General features: G+C 37.4%; 1 long non-coding RNA gene across 1 annotated transcript; it reads right to left on the reverse strand.

Moving 5' to 3' along the window:
• Positions 1 to 2,617: 2,617 nt before the first annotated feature.
• Positions 2,618 to 3,438, reverse strand: LOC141822830 (uncharacterized). Its single transcript, XR_012601366.1, has 3 exons — positions 3,377 to 3,438; positions 3,179 to 3,271; positions 2,618 to 2,690 (listed from the first exon to the last, which is right to left on the reverse strand). It is a non-coding gene; the product is annotated as an uncharacterized LOC141822830 (long non-coding RNA).
• Between the last annotated feature and the right edge of the window lie 1,982 nt (positions 3,439 to 5,420).

Genomic DNA, 5,420 nt, shown 5'->3' on the forward strand with positions numbered 1-5,420 from the left:
GGAGCAGAGCTACACATTCTGGGATGATGGACATGTTTAGATCTTGGAGTATGGGTCATCCTTAACCACCTCCTTAGTAGATCTGTTTTTTATTTTGACTTGTACTGTACTTCTTGTTGAACATGTTGATCTACTATTGGGATTATATTTTTCTATTTTCAGCACTTCAATTAATTGTTTTAATTAGGGCTATGTTTGGTAAAATAAGATAAAATTTTTCTTAATTTTTAAAAACTCATATTTTCAAATCTATTATTACTTAGTTTTTAAAATTATTTTAAAAAGTTTATTTTAAATTTTTTTAAAAAATTTAGTTTTCAAAATTTGAATTTCAAAAGTAAGAAGAAATGTTTTAGTCTTAGTCTAGATTTCTCCCCTAGAAATCATGAAACTATAGATCTAGATTAAGCATCTCACAAAGCACACTAGATAACTTGATTGTATATTGTGAAACCTAGAATGGTGTAAGATGCATAGGGTTCTAGCTTAAGTTCTAGATGCTTAAGTTTATGCATCGAACCAAAGCTTGGGCTATAAACACAAACTATAAATCAAGTTAAGTGTTCCTGTTTAGCATAAGCTAACTGGAATGATACACTTAATTTTGACTAACTGGGTCAAGCTACTATCTCTTGGTAATTAGCTAAAATTTAAGTTGGACACGTGCCCAAAAAGGAAATTTTTTTGCCTAAGTATTTTTTATTATAACATGCTTAGACTCACACCTATATATTTTTTTATTTTTAATTATCTCAAAGGGAGAGAGATATATAATTTTAATTAATTTTAAATATTTTCTTGAAAACTAAATATCAAAAGTTTTTTTTAAAAAAAAGTTAAAACATTGATTCATTATCAAAATATTTTTTCTTAACTTGAAACTTAGGTTGCTATAATAAAAAAAGGGAGATTGTTGGCGCAGGAGTACTAGATGATCAAACATTAATTTTGATAATGACAAAATGTTAAAGTTAAGTGTGTGATATTTATGAATGAACTAATCTAAGTGTATAAGTAGCATAGGAATGTCCTAGTGAAAACTAGACAGTGGAAGTCCTAGTGGAGACTAAGTAGTTGAAAGCCTAGTGATGGCTAGGCAGACCTAACTTGGAAGGTTAGGTGGGAAGTCCTAGTCAGGGACTAGCCAAGGAAGACTAGGCAGATCAAGTGCACCAGGTGGAAGACTAGGGTCATGTAGGATCATAAACACGCTAGAGGGGGGGTGAATAGCGTGTTGCATGCTTTTCGATTTTTTTTTATAGGTGTCCATTTATTACATCGGGATTAAGAGTGCATAATTATAATAATAGAGGTCTTGTTCAATTTACGAGTCAGTGTAAATCGAACAACCTCAATGGTCCTACTCAATACACACAAAGTGCACTAGTGTAATTCTACAGTCAAGACAGACAGTCACCGAATTACACTACAACCGTTCCCGATGGTTTGTAGTCATCTTGGTTGTGAGCCTTAGTTTATAATTCACAAGGGACCGATAATCATGGTCTTCTGTGTCTCACAGACACCAAGTTATCTACAATGTAAATTAAGAGGACTTTATTGCAAAATACACTATTGCAATCATTTGACCAAAATATGATACTTTATTTCATAAATATTTATATACAAAAGAGTAAGTCTTTTCAGTATACATCCTAACAGTTATGCAATGCGTCAACCAAGTGTCAATACAAGTACACAATCACTTCATAATGTAATATGCACATATATACGGTCTAATGTATGTATATAAATCTCACAATGCAAATGTGTGCATATGATGCAACTGCCCCACTCACTACAGCACTCGTGCAAGCATCTGAGGCTGGGATGGCCGGCATCTGGGGATCTGTACTCCGCGCCCTACAACAAAGTAGTCCGGTGATCCAAATCGGGGATCAGTGCTCCGCGTCCGGTGATCCCGTAGCTATGATAAGCTACATATCCTATGGCCAGTGCTGTCCTCAATACTCGTCCAGAGAATCACTCTCGGCTGCGTACAGGCCATACAGCCGGGCTACGTACAGGCCATATAGCCAGACTGAGTACCACCCCATCGCGGTGTCGAGATCAAGCCACTGACTCGGCTGCGTACACTGCCATACAGCCGTCGACTGCGTACACTGCCATACAGTCGCCATCATCATGATGGAAATAGGGTATAATAACCACCTATATCTCTATAGGCCAACTACCGGCAAGATACACCCACATCTTTGGGATTTACAATCAAGCTCATGCGTAATGATGACATGATCAAGTCAGAATAATCATCCGCTACCATGTTAATTAACACCATGTTAATTAACATGTATAGGTACTAGTGAAAAGTCCTACTGATCACAGGTATCAACATGATGATAACATAACTGAAATAGATACAGTAATCATAACCATGGATAACAATGATCTCAAGCATCAGAGGTATAAACAGAACTGATAATAAGGTCAAAGAAATACGATCAAGCATGTGATAAACATGAGTATCGAAAGTATCTAATCTATAACAAGTATAAGAGCATGATAAGTAGCCTAATCACTAGAAACGAAAGGAAGCATGCACTGTAAATAGGAAAAGAATTGTATTGACTAAATACAGTAGACTATCCACCTAATAACCGTAGATCGAATAAGAACCTCCAGAAAATATACTCCCGTATAATATCGAAGTCCCAAAATCAATCAAGGACCTGCAAACACAATATCATATCCTAAATACCAGAATATATCAGACAAACCCTAATTTATATTTTAAGGGTTAGTTTAACTCAATCTCATTAACCTAACTCGGGTTAAATTAATCTAACCTTTAGGTTGATATTAACATGGTTTAACTAATCAATTAATTAGTTGTATTAATCGAATCGATCAATACAACTAAAATCATGTATAATCAAACCTATGCTAATCAACCAACCTTAGGTTAGACTAATTAAATCTTTAGGTTGACACTAAATAGGGATTAACTAATTAATTGATTAATATCATTAATCAAATAATCTAGTTAATTTCCTATTTAATCAACCCTAAGCTAACCCACATTAGGTTACTAGACATTAACATAACCGAAAACTAATCAAATCATACTTCCAATCTACAACTCACTCTAAACCTTAATCCACGAATTCATTACTAACAACACCCCTTAATAATCAATTAAAATCAACAAGATTCTTACCTCACGATCAAATTGATTAAGCCCTAGATAGATCTTCTGTTCCTCCTCCTCACAGCTGGAACTCAACAGATTTTGTCCCGTTACAGCAACAAGCTGTGAGACAGGAGAAGGCTCAATCAACTAAAGGAACTTTAACACATTAGCAAGTTTCAACCTCAAAATCAATCGAAATCAAACACACAATCAAACCACTCTTACCGATCTTCTTCCTTTACTGCTGCCACCTCCCTCAAGTTCCTATCAGATTGCATCAACCTTCTGTGGCAATGCAGCATGATCAATTCCAAGGAGCGTGAAGTCATTCAATCAGTTCAACTCAATAAATCGGACAACCAAAAACCTAGACCTAGCTGAGGAATCCTACCTCACGGCCTCAATCCGATCAGATCTCGGCAACAACTGTCCTTCTTCTCCTTGCGGCAGGACCACACAACTCTTCAACTGAATCGACGGATTCCTTCTTCGTTCTTGGCCGAAACAAGAAACTCCACCGGGAATCCCAACCAAATCAGCTCCCCTCCGATTCAAGATATGAAAACCTAAAACTCAAGATCCAAGCTCAAATCAAGCATAATCCGAAAATCTAACTCAATCTCTTACCTTCTTCTTCCTCAACCTCGGTTCGCCCCTTTCGTCGCTGCCTCCGCCGATCCGAGCTCCTTCCGGCGGAACCAAGCTCCAACCACTCAACGCTTCAGTCGCCGGTGTTCTTCAACCCCAGCTCCGGCGTCGTCGGCCCCAACTGCGGACACACGTGCGTGCATCAGCGAGGAAGAAGCGGCGGCGTCGCGCGATCGGGAACAAGGGAGACGAAATCGCGAAGTGGGATAATAGTAATCGGGTTTTATTATAACCTTACCGGGTTGGGTTTTATTAAGGATCCAATAACCTTTATAAACCCTTTAACCCATTAATCTTTAGTTGGGCTTTAATCCATCGGGCTTAATAAATTGGGTTTAGTTAATTGGGCTATCCAATTAACTCTAATTAAACCCCAATAAATTCTCTTATTCTTTTTTAAATCAATTAGGGATATTTATATTTAACCCCTAAAATTAGGGATATTTACAAATAAACCCATACTACTAGGGATATTTACATTTAACCTCTAAAATTAGGGATATTTACAAATAAACCCCTACTACTAGGGATATTTATAAATAAATCCCTAGAAGTTCTGGTATTTTACAGCCGTCGTGCACCGAAACTAGAGAACCCTCACAGCCCCGTTCCGCGGCGACGGTGAGTAGGGTTTCGCCTCCGAACCACATCGGTGAAAACCTTGTGGTGGCGTCGGCACTCAATCATCCGGCCTCAAACCGCCTGTTCTGTGGCTGATCGGAGAAGAAAGGAGGCGGTGGAGCGATGGAGAAGAAATGGATGACGGGGAGCTTGGCGATGGACCGCGATGAAGAAGAAACGAGGAACTACAGTGCTGCTCGCAACCGAACCCCCTTTTCTCTGAACCGGTGTTTGCCCTTTAAACGCGCAGTGAATCGGCGATTGGAATTGGACCTGCGCCCCCTTTTCTCTGAACCGGTGTTTGCCCTTTAAACGCGCATGTGAATCGGCGATTGGAATTGGACCGGCGCTGCTTGAACCGAACAGGATTTATTTGGACCGACTGAAACAATTGGGCTGAATTATTAAAATGGGCCCGGGATTATTTGATTTCTCCTATTGGACCAGGTTGAATTAAACGGGTTGAATCCAATTTAAAGCTGAATTTAAATCTGATTGAATTGAATTGAAACTGAGTCGAACCCAAGCTGAGCCAAGTTGATTTTTCTTCCAATTTGGACCTCCAAATATTGTTATTTCCATCCTATTTTTCTATAAAAAATCAAATACACAAATTAATATCTAAAAATTTCCATAAATTGATGAAAAATAGAATAAGCATTAAAAATTCATCCAGATAAAGAATCAGCCTAAAATCTCATTTATAGAATGAAATATAATAAAAAATTACCCAATCTAATCCTAATTTACCTGGTAAAAATGTCAGTTATCAAATCTCCCACACTTATTTTTTCACGTCAAGTGAAAGTAAACTAATATACATTATTTTCCACCCTAACAATATCAATCAAATTAGAAAGTTACAAAAATAAGTTAAATAAGAGTGTCAAATCTTAGAAATTCAATCAATCTTGAACTTAAGTCTCGCATGGATCAACAAAATAGCAATTTCAATCCACCCTAAATAAATTGAGAATGATGATAAAAAACTTGATGCGTG

This window comes from Curcuma longa, chromosome 3, assembly GCF_044706935.1.
Source record: "Curcuma longa cultivar G26 ecotype Majalengka, Jawa Barat chromosome 3, ITB_CL_G26_1.1, whole genome shotgun sequence".
Classification (NCBI taxonomy): domain Eukaryota; kingdom Viridiplantae; phylum Streptophyta; class Magnoliopsida; order Zingiberales; family Zingiberaceae; genus Curcuma; species Curcuma longa.